This window comes from Protopterus annectens, chromosome 3.part1 (assembly GCF_019279795.1).
Source record: "Protopterus annectens isolate FY-2018-M chromosome 3.part1, PAN1.0, whole genome shotgun sequence".
In the NCBI taxonomy this organism is placed as follows: Eukaryota; Metazoa; Chordata; order Ceratodontiformes; family Protopteridae; genus Protopterus; species Protopterus annectens.
Window position 1 is genome coordinate 1,515,072,300 of NC_056732.1, and position 19,305 is coordinate 1,515,091,604.

A 19,305-nucleotide genomic window follows, 5' to 3' on the forward strand; every position below is an offset into this window, starting at 1 on the left:
AGCAGGAGCCCTTCCCTAGCCATCTCCAAACGCAATTTGGATCAATGGATGGGGAATTGCAAATTCACACCTGGGGTCGTGCCTATGTCCCTTATGTACAGGGACCGTCTGCAAGATGCTCAATGCACAGGCAGAAATCCATCCCATCCTCTTGCCCCCAAGGGCCATATATATATTGGGTAACATTGGGTTATATTGGCAAGGCTTTTAAGGACCACTAAGCTGTTAGCCTAGTAATCTCCTATGAACCTATGGTATGCAGTTTGGACTGAGGTGTTTTCAGCATTTAGCCTGAGTGGAAGGTGCTTCAAATATTAAAGGTAGGGATTTGCCTAATAAATTTAGAGACTAAGGTGGGAAGCTTCTCCTCCTTTAAGAGTTCTGAATATCTATGAACTGAGCAACAGTTCTGCTCTTTGCTTGACTGGAAGTCTTTGCTTTTTCCACAGTTAAATGGTGGTGTTCATCAGAAGGAGAGAAGGTGTTAAAGATATTTGAGGTAGTTTGGATGGTGGAGGTGCTCTTTTTGGGTGTAGCAGCTACTAATGGGAGCTCATATTTGAGATGTGCAAGAAAAGTACCTTTGCCTATGACTGACTTGGAGGAGTATGACAGAAAGGGGGAGATTTTGTTGGCCCAGAAAATGAGAGAATTAATCTTTTTACATGTGCTGTCCAGATGCAGATAGAGACCAACAGCAGGGTCTAAGCACATGTCAGTATACTTGAAAGGGTTGACATCTTCTTGTAGTTTGTTAATATGATCTAAGATTTCCAAGGATTCATGGGTTCTGCTGAGTTACTCTGTGGTCCAAAATTACATGGTCTTGTTTTTTGTGGAGTTAAGTATCGGATGTCCCCCTGCTAATCCATTGGATAATAGAGTGGAATTCTTCTTGCAAGTCCTACTAAAGTAAAAGCAGTGTGTGACCAGTCTGGTACAGGACCATATCTTCAGAATAAAGTAATAGTGGAAGATGAGGAAAATAAAGGGAGAGTTTAATATAAACAAAGAGTAGAACGTAGGCAAGAATGAGCCTTGTGGCACATCCTTAGTTTCTGGGGATGCATAAGTCTTTTTGCAGTCAAAGTTCATGGTAAAGTGGTGATTACTTGGATAATCTCTATTAATACCCATTTAGATTATGTGCTAGATGAAGACTGTGTGGTTTACTAGGTCAATTGCACTGGTGAGGTCAATGAAAATTGCTCCAGTAAGCATGCCTTTGTAAAATACCCATTAAATTGTCACTGAGACTCTAGATGGCAATAAATGTGGTATCACCAGAGCAGAACCCATGTATTTTACAGGTTCATAGGTGTGTACTAGGCTAATGGCCCTGGAGCCTTTACAAGCCTAGCCCATAGAAGTGCCCAGGCATCGTGCCACCTGACATTAGTTCCCAGTGCCTCTATCAAGTAGAGCCACTGAAATGATCCCCGGGTGAACTTTCTATTACCCATCCTCTCAAGATTTCTCTTGAAGAGGGACAGTGAGGTGCTCTGCTGATTTGTCATATCCTTGGAAGACTTGGTAAAAGCATCAGTGCCTTACCAAGCACATTGGATAATCACTGTAACTCCAGTTTAAATGTACTCCACCTCTAACAAGATCAGAATATATGCTCCTATGTCTCACATACACCACAGTCAAACTATCAGCATGTGAGGCCTGCTTGAAGGAGCATCTTGCACAGTGTAGTCATTATATAAAAATTTGTGCAGACACTTTCAGACAAAAGTTTAAATTTTCTAGATTTTGTAACATATCTTGGCAGCTGATGTACAAAATTCTATTTATGTATTTTGTAATCCCCCATCATAGATGAGTTGATGTTATCCATATTTGGGGAAATCACAGAGGTCAACCTCTGTCAAGAGGTGTGTGCAGTGGAAGAGCATCATCCTTGGAAAACCACCTTCTTGATCGTGGTATTCCCCTTTCTCTGGTGTTCACTCAGCGCTATAAATGACCTGCTTACTAACCTTTTATCCATCATTAGGTTATTCCTGTCCTCCCACTGACAATCATATCAGGGTAGTTGGTGCTTTTCCCTAATAACTCATGAAAACCCTTAACAATTCCTTCAAACTCCAATCTCAGGGAATTACGTAAGGCATTTTTTTCTGATTTGAATCCAGAGATCGCACCCTTCTTCACGTATCATTTTTTCCCTCTGTATCCCTTGTAAGCCTTTTCTTTCCCTCCATAACCTTAACTTCTCCTTACCTAGAACAATGTTGATCCTGTATTCAACAGATAAAAGTACATTTGTCCATGGGTACACCTTGTTAGTGTATAGTACTTGTTTTAGCACCCACAATACCTTTACTATATTAGAGGGTCTTTTGCTCCCTTCAGTAGTATGACTAAAAAGATATTTGTTCAAATTGCTCCTTACCTATACTTCCTAAATAAGTTGTAATCCACCTTGTAAATGGTACATTGCCTGATAAAATTGGTAAACTTCTTGGAGAAGATGACATAAGCTGTTAACAGCTGGCACACTGTGCACACAATTTACCTTGATCTGTCCAAGGCATTTGACACCATCTCTCACTTGCATAATTAATAAACTAAATGCATTGCAACTAGATCCCTGTGTAGTAAGAAAGATATCTAATTGGCAAAAATACAGAAAGCACATGATGTGAGTGGCAAGGGGAGCAGCAGTGAACATGAAAGTGAACAATGGTTTCCTGCAGGGGGTCAGTGTTGGGACCACATTTTTGATAGATATTTACTTCTCCCACTTACAGACTAAAACCAAGACTTAGGCTAACCAGGTTTGCAGAGGACTGAAAACTGGGAGTCATTGCCAGTTCTACATCTGACACAGAAGCACTCCAGTAGGAACTTATGTGAAAGAAGAAGGCGTTATTTGATGTATAGTGAGAGCTGGAAGCAGACAACCTTTTCTAGTGTTTTGCGTAAAGGTGGATAAATGGAAATGAGGCAATGTTGTAAGGGTAGTGAAGGATTTTATTTGCTTGGATAGCTTTCCAGGTGACTGACATAGTATTGCTTGATAAGCAGAGATTGTAAATGCGAAAGAGGGGGTCAAAATGTAGCCATGGCAGTGGAATATAAACCAAGGGTAAAAGACATTTGTGTCAGAAATACATTACCTCTATAGATCATGTCTGCCTTTAAGACTATTCTTGATGACTGGATGGGTACATGAGAATTTACACTAAGATTATAATGCACAGCTTCATTTGATTTGGGATGTAATTATTTGTAAAGCATGGCAAGAATTTTTAAGTGCGTCTTAAAGGTATATATGGCTAGGTCTGTTATGGTTCCTGTGATCACTTGCGTAGTTTTGTTCCTATGTTCTTATCCATGTGCTGTAATTACACCATGGCTAATCACTATTTTCTATAGTGTCACTGCTAAGTTACTTAGCTGAACTTCATACAGAACTATCCCATGGAAGTTAATCTACTACTATATAATATGTAACTTGTTAGAAGGAACTGGTTCTACAGGACTGTTTATCATTTTGTTTTTGTACTAATTAATTGATTCTCTTTTAGGTTCACAGGTGTTTACTAGGCTAACAACCACAAAGGCCTTTTAAGCCTAGCCATGCATCCCAAATCGCTGACAAGTTTTGGTACCCTTGATAAGTGTAAGCATGGGCCTGGGAGATGAACCATTTACAGGTTACTTGTGTCCATTAGAGACATAGGTGCCAAACCAGGGATGAATTTCCAGTATCCTATCCAATTGTCCAAGTTGGACTTGAATTGGGTAAGGGAGGAACTCTGCTTCAAATGGGTGGGATGCCTATTACATAGACGGGGTAGTCTCTGGGATACATACCTGTCTCGCCAGCAGATCCTATTTATATCACAGGCAAGGTTTAAGTCTTTAGAATGGGTAATTGTGGTGCTGTTTGTTTTGTGGGTATGCAGGAGGTCCATCAGAGTGGGGTGTGACAGTGCCCTGTATGCCAGGCATAGATCTCCCCTCAAAAGCCTGTAGGAGATGGAATACAGGGATAGGGCCTTGAGGTGGTTTGCACAGTACATTTTACTTATGCCCTGTATTCTTTTAGTGAGAAACCTCTGTGGATGTTCCAATTGTTGGATATGCCTGGTTAGGTACATACGAAAGGGGCATTGTACTCAATGATAGGTCTGATGAATGCCGAATACAGTAGAACAATGACTTCCTTGGACTTAGATGCCATACTTTGTTTATAAGTTGCACAACATAGAATGATTTCCTTACCACTGTATGCACGTGATAATCAAAGGCTAGATTACTGTCTGTGTGTGTCCCTAAGTCCCTGACTACTGGCTCAACTCTAAAGGGTGTGTTGTCAATATGATAGTTACCAGGGATGGATATCTTCCCAGAGGATACTAGTATGCATTTCTTAACATTTAGTTTTAGTCCATGGCTCTGACACCAGTTGTTTCTGTGTCAGCCACTCCTGGAGAACATTTGTGTCAGTGTGAGATTCAGTGACAGCTCCTAATTTGCACTTATCTGCAAATTTCAGCCAGAGGTTACTGACATTGGCCTTATGTTCTGAGAAGTAAATACCAAAAAGGAGTGGTCTAAGGACTGATCCCTGAGGGGACGCCACTTATGACTGGCCTCTTTGTAGAGGTGGACCCCCAATTCTAACTTCCCTGAGCCAGTTGGCTATCCACCGGGTGACATAGTGGTTTGTACCTAACCTCCTGAGTTTGTCAACAATGCCCAAGTGATGTACTGTGTCAAATGCCTTGGCCAGCTCAAGGTAGGTAGTGTGAACGATTTTGTCCTCATCCATTGCTTTGGTGATCTTCTCAAAGAAGTTCACCAGGTTGAGTAGGCATGATCTGCCCTTGACGAAACCAAATTGGGTTAGGTCCAGTGTCTGGAGGTTTACTATATCTGTGTTGATAATCTCCATGACAATTCTTTCCATGGGTTTTCATATAAAACTGGTGAGACTTATGGATCTATAGTTTCCAGGGTCTGTAGATGGCTCACCTTTGTGCAGAGGGATGACTGTTGCCTTTCACCATTCATGAGGCACAAAGCCTGTTTGGAAGCCACAGTTACAGAATTCCAGAGGCCCTGATAGATCATGTTTCATGCTATTTAGAAGACATCCTGGGATATTGTCTTTCCCTATTGAGGCAGTGTTCTTGGTCTTGCTTCTTGGTCTTAGAGAGAGCATTAAAGACCTGTTCCCTAGTGATAGTAGGAGGAGTTATATTTGATGATATTTCTTGATGGAAGGTTGAGGGGGAGAATGTGGTAAAGTTGGAGCTGAATTTATCAGCCAGGAGGTTTGTTATATCTTCTGGCTCAGTATAGGTGGCTCCATTTACAATGCGCTCCGCACACAATTGTGTATTGCCTTTGAGGTTGTGGACATGACTAAAGAATGCTTTGTGGTTGTCCTTGGCCTGGGAGGCAAACTTAACCTCAAATTTGGCTTTGGTAGACTTTATCTGTCCTCTGAGTTGTTTGTTTAGTTTGCTGCTGCATTGACTGGCAGTTGTTAAGTTTCTGCTTTTTAATAAAGTTAGTTACTGAAAAGAGTTGTCAGACATGTTTTCCTAACCTTTTAACAACAAATGTGCATAAATAACCCAATACAGTTCACAAGTAAGCATTTTGGTATTAAATATTTGACTGCATATTCAGGTAGGTTCATAGGTTCATAGGTGTGTACTAGGCTAATAGCTCTGGATCCTTTACAAGCCTAGCCCATAGGATTACCCTGGCATTGTGCCACCCGACATTAGCTCCCAGTGCCTCTGTCAAGTAGAGCCGCTGGAGTGATCCCCAGGGTGAATTTTCTATTTCTCATCCACTCATCTGGATTTCTCTTGAAGAGGACCAGTGAGATGCTCTGTTTGACATATATGGGAAGTCTGTTCCATAGCATGGGCAATGTCTGGGTTATGAACCTCTCCCTCCAGCATGTTCTGTTGATTGTGGTAATAAGGTTGAGGTCTCTAGAGCGTGTGGTCTGAAGGGATTGGGATTTCTTTAGATGTAGCATTTCTAACAGAGCTGGGTCAGACATGGCTTTGCAAGTCCAGCAGAGATCGCCACTAAGTAGGCGATATGAGACAGAGAATAGTTGGATTTGTTTGAGCCTGTCCATGTAGGACAACTGTTTCAGGCCTAGGATCATCTTTTTGAGTTACTTTTGCAGCTTCTCCAGTTGTTGCAGGTGTCTGGTGAGGTACATGCCAAATGGGGAATTGTACTCGATGATTGGCCTAATGAGGGAAGAGTAGAGGGAGACAGTGACCTCTTTCTTCCTGGATGCAAAACCCTTAGTAGTGAGATGTTCCACACAGAAGGACTTTCTGACCACAGTGGCAATGTGGTGGTCAAAAGAGAGGTTGCTGTCAGCCTGTGTCCCCAGATCTCTTATAATGCCTTCTGTGTTCAGTGGACTACCATCGATGTGGTAATTCATGGGAACTGAGTTTTTCCCAAAGGGGATGACAACACTTCTTTTGGCATTGAGCTTAAGGCCATGGTTCTAACACCAGTCGTTGGTCTCAGTGAGGCCTTTCTGCAGGATGTCAGCATCATTTGGGGAGTTAATAACAGCTCCCAACTTGCAATCGTCTGTGAACTTTGTCAGCCAGAGTCCTTTCGTGTTGGCTTGGACTTCAGAGAAGTAGATACCAAACAGGAGATGACCCAGGACCGAACCCTGTTGGACTCAACTTGTGACTGGTCGCTAGTCTGACTTGGAGTCAGCTACTTTCACACTGTGGGTTCTGTCTGTGAGCCAGTTTGCAACCCATCTAGTGATATAGGGGATGATGCCTGGCTTAGTGAGTTTTTCTATGATTCCTGAGTGCGGAGTGGTATCTTAGGCCTTGGCCAGATCAAGGTAGGCTGTATGAACCACCTTGCCTTCATCCACAGCTTTGGTGACTGACTCAAAGAAGTCGATCAGGTTGAGCAGACATGATCTAGCCTTCACAAAACCAAACTGTGTGGGATCCAGAATTTGGAGATTCCCTATATCCTTGTTTATTAGGTCCATGATGATGCGTTCCATAACTTAGCATATCAGACTCATCAGACTAATGGGGCAGTAGTTCTCAGGGTCTGTTGTTGCTCCTCCTTTGAGGAGAGGGATGACTGTAGCAGTGTGCCATTCGGTAGGGACAAAGCCAGAGGTGAGGCTGTGATTCAACAGGGCACACAGTTGTGGTGCCAGTTCACTTGATAGTTCATGTAGAACACAGCCAAGGATATTGTCAGGTCCCATAGAAGCTGTATTCTTGGCCTTGGACAGTGCAGTTTTAACCTGTGCAGCAGTAATACTGGGTAGCTGGCAATCTACTGGTATTGTGATTGGTCCTTTGGGGGGAGGGGTAAAGTTGGCACTGAATCTGTCTGCCAGTATATTGGCAATATCGGTTGGCTCGGCATAGGAGGCACCATTGTGCAGTAGCTCAGATCAAATCTGGGTATTGCCATGGAGATTGTTTACGTAACTATACATGACCTTGTGGTTGTCTTTACTATCTGGTGCAATTCTGTTTTTATAGCTAGCTTTAGAGGATTTGATGAGGGAGCTCAACTTTTTGTTGAGGCTGGTAAGGGAGTTTTTCCAGTCTTGGGACTTCACCTTATTCCGCATCAATTTCTTCCTTCTGTTGTAGAGTTTGTTTATGGTAGGGGACCACCAGATTGGCTTCCATTTTTCGGAGGAGAGTGTCTTGGTTCTTTTGGGTATGGCAAGATCCATGCATTTATGTACATGTTCGTACAATGCACTGGTGTATGATTCTGCAGTCATGCAACTATTCTCCATTTGCATGGGTGCCGTGAAGTTAGTCACTTCTGTTTTTAGGAGCCCAAATTTAGCTTTGCAGAAGTTTTCATGGTGGTTACCTTTGCAGGAGTGGGGAGTGGATGAGAGGGCTGTGAATTTCCAATGTGATTAGTTTGTGGTCGGATCTAACCAGGAAGGAGTTGACAATTGGTGTAGAGCAATGGCCGCCCATGTTGGTAATGCCTAGGTCAAGGATGTTGCTTTTTCTAGTGGGGGTAAAAATGAGCTGGTCCAGGGCTTTGGAGTTAATGAAGTCCAGGAAATGTTGGGCAAGTGTATTGGTACTTGAGTAGTTTTCCCAGTTAATGGAGGGGTAGTTGGAGTTACCAAGTATGAGAGCGTTAGGTTGGACCCAAATATTCTCCAGGGTGCTTAGGAACGTGGAGTTTGAGTCTTGGTACATGGTTGGGGACCTATAGCAGGCTACGACCTGAATTGCTGTCTTACCCAATGTTAGCTGTACGTTAAGTATCTCTGATGCGTTATGTTGGGCTACCAGTTTGGAGGTGTGTGCATCCTCTATGAATATGGAAACACCACTGCCTTTGGAGCTTCAGTCCAAGTTCTGGGGCCAAAAGGTGTGGAATGAGTTATAGCCTGGTAATGCAGGGGTGCTTTGTGCTGCTTTGAACCAGATGTCTGTTACAGCCCAAATGTCGATGTTCTTCATTTTAAGGAGTGCTTTGAGTGAGTGCATTTTGAGATTTAGACTTCTAGCTTTGAGCAACATGATCCTCAGATTGCATTTGTTTGCAGTTGTTATGGTGGTAATTTGGTCTTTGGAACACAGCCTAAAAAGACACTATTTGGGTGGCAAGAGCCTTGGACAGTATCCAGAAGCCCAGGCATGACAGATGCAGGTCATCTCTGGCAAACCATCGAGGTTTGTCATTTATGTCATCCCAGGCAAACAGATACTGAATCCCCTTGGAATGACACCAGAAACTTAGCCAATTGTTGAAATCAATCATTTTCTGCTTGTACTGTGATATCATGTATTCCGCGGTGGTGCAGCGGTAGCATTGTTGCCTCACAGCAAGAGGTACTCTTGTTCGATTCTCGGCTGGAGTGCGGGGAGTGCCTTAGTGTGGAGTCTGCATGTCCTCCCCGCGGTTGGGTGGGCGTTCGAAAGACATGCTTAAATGGGCGTGCCTTTGTTGAAGGTTGAACGTTGAGCTGGCACCTCAACGTTCGTCAAACTCTACTGCCAATCATTACTGGACTGGAGTTCCGCTGTGGTGCCTCCTAACCGGGAAAAGCCAGAAGACAACAGCAACTGTGATATCATTCTGTGTGATGGTAGGATGCTGCTCACGGCTAGGGTCATACCCGCCTGGGCTACATAATCCGAGAGCTCCTCCTTGTCTCTCTTCATGTAGTCCAGGGAGGTATGTCTCAGGTCATTCACACCCACATGTACAATGACAGAGTCATATTTGTACCTGTTGTTGAGGGACCTGAGTGCATGTGTTATGTGGCGGATCCTGGCACCTGACAGGCAGCTGACTTGTTACTTTCTCCTTCAACCTAGTGAGTGGGACATCAGTGTGCCTCATTATCAAGTCACCTATGACTAGTATGTTGGGCATGTTGTTTTGCCTTGGGGCTTTGGTTGAGTGGCACACTGTTTAGGAGAGTTATGTGTCTCCTGATTAGTTTTGTGTTGTGGTGGTCCAGTGTGTTTCTGCTTGGAGACGTCTGCAGTTTAAGTAGATTTTATTGAGAGCGTCCGTAAAGGTTGGTGTGTGGTTTGTGTTTTTATGTGAAGGCAGGGCTGGTGTGTGTTCTGGAAGGCTGTCTGTTCCATGTGGTTTGGTGCAAGTGTTGACCTTCTTCTCTTGAACAGCTAGTCTGGTCTTGGCTAGAGAGTGCATGGGTTCCAATTTGGATATATGTGTGTGTCTCGCAAGTCTGAATGTTGGGATGTTGGGAGGTAAGAGGAGAGAGATGTCTGTGTAAATGAGGCAGTTGCTACATTGCCTCAGGATGCCCAAGTTCCACCAGTTAATTGTAGAAAGCACAGGGAGCTGACATTTAGACATGCTTGGAGGGGTGAGTATTAATAATAAGTACTGGAGCTGTTTCCTTGTAGAATGTTTAGTGCTGCTAGCACTTTTGTGTGCTACAGTAATTGCTACAATAAGTCTTGTAAAGTGCTAGACTAGTAAGCTAGTAAAAGTGCAGGAGAGGAGAAAACTAGCAGATCTAGGAGAAAAATTGAAGAGCAGACTTTTTGTCACCGCTCAGAAGCTTACAAACAATCCTGGATACAGCAAATCTGTATCTGGACTAGACTAGTTACAGGAAAGGCTGGAAACAAGGTCAGACATGGGCTTTTAAACCATTGTTGAAAGATGGAAAAACTGCCCAAACCGCCAATAAACTACAATTTTTGGGCCAGAAACCACTCCTCTTGTGGTCGATAGGCTATACCTACTGCTTACCACTCCCACTGATAAGCTAGAAGGCTTCCCTCCAACAAAGAAAGGCTTGGGGGGCCTCAGAAGCTTACAAACAGTCCAGGATACAGCAAATCTGGTAACTACTGCACTTGTCCGTACCATTTGACTGTTCAGAATTTCTATCTTTTTGCCCCATATTTGGTCTTTTCCTTGTAAAATGTGTAGTTGTGTGGCAAGTCACTGAGGAATTAAGTCACTAAAGGCTTTGTGTCCTTCAGAAAATGTGTTTTAATGCAAAACCTGTCATTCAAGCTTCTTTCCAAGTTTGTAAGAGCAATATTTTAAATCTATCCCTGATTTTTGGGCCTTAGCCCCCATTGTAATTTTGACTTTGCCCAGAATTTTAATGCTACGAGTTTGAGAGGTATGCACTTAACCTTGAACAAAAAATCTAAAATTGCAGTCTTTACAATACACCTGTAATGAACAGCAGCTGGTCTTTAAAATGGCTTAACAGCAAATTAACTAGTCTTGAAGTCTTTTTAGTGAATCTGTTTTCCATTCAGAGCTCATATTAGCCATTTGGATAATATAAGTCAGATAAGTCTGACACAGTTGGTGAAAGAGGAAGAAGGAGGACATGACGAGTTGAATATAATTATTCAGTTATTATAACCCAAATTGTCTAAAGCATGACTTTTATCATAGGAGGTTACTAGGCTAATGGCCCCAGGACCCTTTCAAGTGTAGCCAAGTTCAACCCATGTTGCCAAGGGTATGTGGTTCAAGCAGACACTAAAATCAGCACCTATTGCCCCTGTCCAAGAGGGACACAGAACCTCAGGGGTGAATTTCCGATTACTCATTAAATCATCCAAATTGCGCTTAAATAGGGCCAATGAGGGGCTTTGTTTAACATGAATAGGAAGCTTGTTCCCAAGGTAGGTCAACCTCTGTGAGACAAATCTGTCTCTCTGGCAGGTACTGTTGATGTCACATAACCAGGTTAAGGTCCTTTGACCAAGTGATCCATGTGCCATTTGACTTGTGAATGTGCAGTATTTCCATCAAAACTGGGTCAGAGATTGCTCTAAATACAAGGCACAGGTCGCCTCTGAGCAGTTGCTATGAAACAGAGTAAAGTGACAATGATTTCAGTCTATCCGCATAAGACAGATCTTGAAGACCCTGATTTTTTTTTTTTTTTGTAAGGAACCTTTGTGGTTTCTCTAGCTGCTGCAGGTGTTTAGAAAGGAACATACAGAAGGGAGCATTGTACTCTGTTATTGGCCTGATGAGGAAAGTGTATGGGTGGAGGGTTATAACCTCTTTTTTTCTGGAGGCAATGCCCTTACTTATGAGATGAACAATATAAATTGCCCTTTTTACCTCTGTGGAGATATGGTGATCGAAGTTAAGGTTGCTCACCACTGACTGTGCACTTAAGGTATTGCTATTGATGTGGTAGTTTTCAGGAGCATCATGCTTGCCGAAGGGGATGATGATGCATTTTTTTACATTGTTTAAGACCATGACTTTGGCACCAGTCATTAGTCTGCATAAGACCTTCTTGCAGAAGTTTCAATGATTGCTCCCAGTTTGAAGTCATTAGCAAACTTTGTCAGCCACAGTCCTTAATTTTTACACTGTACTTCGGATAAGTAGATTCCGAACAGTAGGGGTCCAAGAACTGATCCCTGTGGAACATCACTAGTTAATGGGTCTGCTGGAGGAGGTGGAGTCCCCCCTTTTGAGTGTATGAGTTCTATCAGTGAGCCAGTTTGCAACCCACCGGATAATATATGGGTTGATACCCAGCTGGGTGAGTTTCTCAATGATGCCTGAGTGGGGGATTGTGTCAAAGACCTTGGCTATGTCTAGGTAGGCCGTATGCACAGATTTGCCCACCAAGTTTAACATGCATGATCTCCCTTTGACAAAGCCAAACAAACTAGGGTTGAGCATTTGGAGATTTCCTATATCTTTGTTAATAAGGTCCATGAAGATTTGTTCTATGGCCTTGCAGATAAGGCTGGTCAGGCTAATGGGTCTGCAGTTCCTGGGCTCCGTGGATGCACCTGATGTATGGAAAGGGATGGCACTAGCTGTTTTCTATTCCACTGGGGCGAATCTAGTGCTTAGGCTGTGATTGAAAAGAGTGCTCATTGGTGATGCTAATTTCTGTTGTAACCTATGTAGAATACAGTCCAGGATGCTGTCTGATCCCATAAAGGCTATATTTTTGGCCTTGGAGGGGACATTTAAGACCTGCTCCTTGGAGATGCTAGGCAGTGATGGGTGTTTGGGATACTTTGGGATATATGTGGTGGGGACAGGGGAGTGAGATTTTCACTGAACCTGTCAGTCAGCAGGTTTGCTATATCTACAGGTTCTATATATGTAGTACCATTAAGTACGAGTTCATTGCAAATCTGGGCCTTACCTTTGAGGTTACAGATGAAACTAAAGAATGCCTTGTGGTTATCTTTAGTTAGGGAAGCTAATTTAGATTCGTAGTTAGCTTTGGAAGACTTCGCTAGGAGTCTTATTTGCTTGTTTAAGTTGAGGGAAGGAGTGTTTCCAGTTTTGAGACCGTTCCTTTCTGCTGTTAGACAGCAATTTCTTTCTTGTATTGTAGAGCCTATTAATGGCAGTTGTCCACCATGCAGGTTTGTTTTTCCTTGAAGGTCTTGCTTTGGTTCTATCAGGTACGGCAGAGACAGTACAATTGTACAGGTGCTTGTATAAAGCATGGGTGTATAAATCATCATACGTGTCTGTTCCGTTCCATCAGTGGGTGGGAGGGCTATAAAGCTATTTATGCCATCATGTAAGAGGTTGTAATTAGCGTTCGAGAAATTTTTTAGTCTAGTTGTTGCTAAGGGGGGTATTGTCTTATAGTTGCGTCTAGCGAGACTGATTTGTGGTCAGATCTCACCAGGGATGACCACACATTGGGAGTGGTGCAGTGGTCTCCCATGTTGGTGAGCACCAAGTCCAGGATGTTTGAGCCCCCTGTGGTTGTGTCAACCAACTGGTCCAGGGCATTGGAGTTAACGAAGTCCAGGAACCTTTGGGAAGTGAATTAGAACATGTATAATTTACCTAGTCTATGAACGAGTAATTAAAGTCACCCATAACCAGGCCAGCATCTTCCAGGGTGAGGACTGCTTCTAGTGAGTGCTTTCTGGTTTAGCCTCCTAGTGTTTAGCAGCATAACTTTGAGGTTGTTTTTAGAGGGTATTTTTACATCAGGAATTTTGTTTTTGTGACATTGCCTAAAAAGTGCAGTTTGGATGACAAGACCATAAAGGAACAGAAAACTGTAAGTCGTGTCCCAAAAGTAGGTGCTCTTTGATTCACATGCAGTTTAAATCTTGAAGGTTTAAACGTAAAAACAAAGATATAATTTTCATTATCATCCTTAAAAAAACAGTAGCAAATTTAACTTGTGACAAAAAGCTCGTACATCATGAATATGTTGTACTTCTGTAACAAAAAGGAGTAAAATTTAAAGTCAACAGTGCATTTTGAAGGGCGTTTTTGCAAAGAGCATGTGGTTATGGAAAGAGTTCCTCCTCACTTCAGGTCATCATTTCATTATTCTTTCTTTCAGGTTCTCAAAAAGAAGATTGGAGGCATACTGAATATTTCAGGCCTCATCAAACATGCGTGTTTTCATAATTTCATCATGGTTACCCCTTAGGTTCTCATTTTTCTTAACTCCACTGTGACTCTTGATGTAAGTAAAAGTCAACTTTACTGCAGTCAGATGCAAATTCTGCTGAAAAATGTTACCCTGATATAAAGTGAAACCAATCTGAAGTAATATTATTTATTTTATTTTATTTTACATTTGTGTACCGGGAAAGTCTGACTGGAACAAGGTCCATTTACAGCGGAGGCCCGGGGAGAAAAGCTCCATAACATAACAGTACAAATACAACAAATGACAAAAAAAATTCTGTACAGAGGCATATATACAATCAGAGCTCCATGTCTTTATATGACAACACATAGTCCACGAATGACAGAAAATTTCTATGCATTGGCATATATACAATCAAGGCGATTTTTCGTACCTTAGTTTGATTTGAGCAAGCTTGGTATATAGATAGCAAAACTTTGAATTCCCTATTGGTAGTACAAAGCATAAAAATGAAGGAATGGAGTCTGGAAAATAATGCTATTCGGGAGATATGTCACAGCGTGAGAAATAGTTTATAGGATAGTAGTTCCTGATAGGGAGTATTTGAGTAGTACAGAATAGCTGAGGTAAGCAGTGAGGAGATGAGGTGTGGCAAGTTAGGAGGAGAGCAGAAAAGATTTTATGTGATACAGGGACAGAGCCATGATTGCAAGAGGTGAGACTTTAGTGATGTCTTGAAAAGTGAGATGGATGGTGCAGAGGAGATACTTTGGGGGAGGTTATTCCATTCCCTAGCAATGGTGTGGGAGAACAGACTTTTCCCTGCAGTGTTATTGGCTTTGGTTATGCAGAGCAGGGTTTTGTTGGATGAGCGTAGAGGGCGATTTGCAAAATATTGGTTTAGAAGTTGGTTTCGGGATAGTTGGATTTCAAAGATGCCTGTTGACACATTCCAAATTTACTGATAGATCATGTTTCATGCTATTTCGAAGACATCCTGGGATATTGTCTTTCCCTATTGAGGCAGTGTTCTTGGTCTTGCTTCTTGGTCTTAGAGAGAGCATTAAGGACCTGTTCCCTAATGATAGTAGGAGGAGTTATATTTGATTATATTTCTTGATGGAAGGTTGAGGGGGAGAATGTGATAAAGTTGGAGCTGAATTTATCAGCCAGGAGGTTTGTTATATCTTCTGGCTCAGTATAGGTGGCTCCATTTACAATGCACTCCACACACAATTGTGTATCGCCTTTGAGGTTGTGGACATGACTAAAGAATGCTTTGTGGTTGTCATTGGCCTGGGAGGCAAACTTAACCTCAAATTTGGCTTTGGTAGACTTTATTTGTCCTCTGAGTTGTTTCTTTAGTTTGCTGCTGCATTGACTGGCAATTAAGTTTCTGCTTTTTAGTCCAGTTAGTTAATGAAAAGAGTTGTCAGATATGTTTTCCTAACCTTTTAACAACAGATGTGCATAAATAACACAATACAGTTCATAAGTAAGCATTTTGGTATTAAATATTTGACTGCATATTCAGGTAGGTTCATAGGTGTGTACTAGGCTAATGGCTCTGGATCCTTTACAAGCCTAGCCCATAGTATTACCCTGGCATTGTGCTACCCGATATTAGCTCCCAGTGCCTCTGTCGAGTAGAGCCACTGGAGTGATCCCCAGGGTGAATTTTCTATTTCTCATCCACTCATCAGGATTTCTCTTGAAGAGGGCCAAGTGAGATGCTTGTTTGACATATATGGGAAGTCTGTTCCATAGCATGGGCAGTGTCTGGGTTATGAACCTGTCCCTCCAGCATGTTCTGTTGATTGTGGTAATGAGGTTGAGGTCTCTGGAGCATGTGGTCTGGAGGGATTGGGATTTCTTTAGATGTAGCATTTCTAACGGAGCTGGGTCAGACATGGCTTTGCAAGTCCAGCAGAAATCGCCTCTAAGTAGGTGATATGAGACAGAGAATAGTTTGATTTTTTTGAGCCTGTCCATGTAGGACAACTGTTTCAGTCCTAGGATCATCTTTTTGAGGTACTTTTGCAGCTTCTCCAGTTGTTGCAGGTGTCTGGTGAGGTACATGCCAAATGGGGAATTGTACTCGATGATTGGCCTAATGAAGGAAGAGTAGAGGGAGACAATGACCTCTTTCTTCCTGGATGCAAAACCCTTAGTAGTGAGATGTTCCACATAGGACTTTCTGACCACAGTGGCAATGTGGTGGTCAAAAGAGAGGTTGCTGTCAGCCTGTGTTCCCAGATCTCTTATCTGTGTTCAGTGGACTACCATCGATGTGGTAATTCATGGGAACTGAGTTTTTCCCAAAGGGGATGACAACACTTTTTTTGGCATTGAGCTTAAGGCCATGGTTCTAACACCAGTCGTTGGTCTCAGTGAGGCCTTTCTGCAGGATGTCAACATCATTTGGGGAGTTAATAACAGCTTTCAACTTGCAATCATCTGTGAACTTTGTCAGCCAGAGTCCCTTCGTGTTGGCTTGGACTTCAGAGAAGTAAATACCAAACAGGAGAGGACCCTGGACCGAACCCTGTGGGACTCCACTTGTGACTGGTCGGCAGTTTGACTTGGAGTCAGCTGCCTTCACACTGTGGGTTCTATCTGTGAGCCAGTTTGCAACCCACCTAGTGATATAGGGGGTGATGCCTGGCTTAGTGAGTTTTTCTATGATTCCTGAGTGGGGAATGGTATCTTAGGCCTTGGCCAGATCAAGGTAGGCTGTATGAACCACCTTGCCTTCATCCACAGCTTTGGTGACTGACTCAAAGAAGTCGACCAGGTTGAGCAGACATGATCTAGCCTTCACAAAACCAAACTGTGTGGGATCCAGAGTTTGGAGATTCTCTATATCCTTGTTTGAGGTCCATGATGATGCGTTCCATAACTTAACATATCAGACTCATCAGGCTAATGGGGCAATAGTTCCCAGGGTCTGTTGTTGCTCCTCCTTTGTGGAGATGGATGACTGTAGCAGTGCGCCATTCAGGAGGGACAAAGCCAGAGGTGAGGCTGTGATTGAACAGGGTACACAGTTGTGGTGCCAATTCACTCTGTAGTTCATGTAGAACACAGCCAAGGATATTGTCAGGTCCCATAGAAGCTGTATTCTTGGCCTTGGACAGTGCAGTTTTAACCTGTGCAGCATTAACACTGGGTAGCTGACAATCTACTGGTATTGTGATTGGTCCTTTGGGGGGAGGGGTAAAGTTAGCACTGAATCTGTCGGCCAGTATATTGGCAATATCTGTTGGCTCTGTATAGGAGGCACCATTATGCAGTAGCTCAGATCAAATCTGGGTATTGCCATGGAGATTTTTTACATAACTATACAGGACCTTGTGGTTGTCTTTACTATCTGGTGCAATTCTGTTTTTATAGCTAGCTTTAGAGGATTTGATGAGGAAGCTCAACTTTTTGTTGAGGCTGATAAGGGAGTTTTTCTGTTGTAGAGTTTGTTTATGGTAGGGGACCACCAGATTGGCTTCCATTTTTCGGAGGAAAGTGTCTTGATTCTTTTGGGTATGGCAAGATCCATGCATTTATGTACATGTTCGTACAGTGCACTGGTGTATGATTCTGCAGTCATGCAACTATTCTCCATTTGCATGGGTGCCGTGAAGTTAGTCACCTCTATTTTTAGGAGCCCAAAGTTAGCTTTGTAGAAGTTTTCATGGTGGTTACCTTTGCAGGAGTGGGGGGGTGGATGGGAGGGCTGTAGATTTCCAAGGTGATTAGTTTGTGGTCGGATCTAACCAGGAAGGAGTTGACAATTGGTGTAGAGCAATGGTCACCCATGTTGGTAATGACTAGGTCAAGGATGTTGCTTTTTCTAGTGGGGGTAAAAATGAGCTGGTCCAGGGCATTGGAGTTAATGAAGTCCAGGAAACGTTGGGCAAGTGTATTGGTACATGATTAGTTTTCCCAGTTAATGGAGGGGTAGTTGGAGTTACCAAGTATGAGAGCATTAGGTTGGACCCAAATATTCTCCAGGGTGCTTAGGAACGTGGAGTTTGAGTCTTGGGACATGGTTGGGGACCTATAGCAGGCTACAACCTGAATTGCTGTCTTACCCAATGTTAGCTGTACGTGAAGCATCTCAGATGCGTTATATTGGGCTACCAGTTTGGAGGTGTGTGCATCCTTTATGAATATGGAAACACCACTGCCTTTGGAGCTTCGGTCCAAGTTCTGGGGCTGAAAGGTGTGGAATGAGTTATAGCCTGGTAATGCAAGGGTGCTTCCTGCTGCATTGAACCAGATGTCTGTTACAGCCCAAATGTCGATGTTCTCCATTTTAAGGAGTGCTTCGAGTGAGTGCATTTTGAGATTTAGACTTCTAGCTTTGAGCAACATGACCTTCAGATTGCATTTGTTTGCAGTTGTTATGGTGGTAATTTGGTCTTTGGAACACAGCCTAAAAAGGCACTATTGGGGTGGCAAGAGCCTTGGCCAGTATCCAATAGCCCAGGCATGAGAGATGCAGGCCATCTCTGGCAAACCATCGAGGTTTGTCAAGTTATGTCATCCCAGGCAAACAGATACTGAATCCCCTTGGAATGACACCAGAAACTTAGCCAATTGTTGAAATCAATCATTTTCTGCTTGTACTGTGATATCATGTATTCTGCAGTGGTGCAGCGGTAGCGTTGTTGCCTCACAGCAAGAAGTTCTCCCATTCGATTCTCGGCTGGAGTGCGGGGAGTGCCTTCTGTGTGGAGTCTGCATGTCCTCCCCGTGGTTGGGTGGGCATTCGAAAGACATGCGTAAATGGGCATGGCTTCGTTGAATGTTGATCGTCGAGCTGGCACCTCAGCGTTAGTCAAACTCTACTGCCAATCATTAGCGGACTGGAGTTCCGCTGTGGCGACTCCTAACTGGGAAAAGCCAAAAGACAACAACAACTGTGATATCATTCTGTGTGATGGTAGGATGCTGCTCAGGGCTAGGGTCATACCCGCCTGGGCTACATAATCCAAGAGCTCCTACTTGTCTCTTTTCATGTAGTCCAGGGAGGTATGTCTCAGGTCATTCACACCCACATGTACAATGACAGAGTCATATTTGTACCTGTTGTTGAGGGATCTGAGTGCGTGCATTATGTGGCAGATCCTGGCACCTGACAGGCAGCTGACTGTTACTTTCTCCTTATTCAACCTAGTGAGTGGGACTGCCTCATTATCAAGTCACCTATGACTAGTGTGTTGAGCATGTTGTTTTGCCTTGGGGGCTTTGGTTGAGTGGCACACTGTTTAGGAGAGTTGTGTGTCTCCTGATTAGTTTTGTGTTGTGGTGGTCCAGTGTGTTTTTGCTTGGGGACGCCTGCAGTTTGAATAGATTTTATTGAGAGCCTCCGTGAAGGTTGGTGTGTGGTTTATGTTTTTATGTGACGGCTGTGCTGGTGTGTGTTCTGGAAGGCT

At 43.2% G+C, this 19,305-nt stretch overlaps 1 protein-coding gene and 1 pseudogene across 2 annotated transcripts in view; one reads left to right on the forward strand and one right to left on the reverse strand.

Moving 5' to 3' along the window:
* The window catches only part of AGAP3 (ArfGAP with GTPase domain, ankyrin repeat and PH domain 3), a 2,466,462-nt gene that overhangs the window by 291,945 nt on the left and 2,155,212 nt on the right, over positions 1 to 19,305 (forward strand). The gene's annotated exons all lie outside the window — the stretch shown is intronic.
* Positions 1,828 to 1,941, reverse strand: LOC122798975 (annotated as a pseudogene).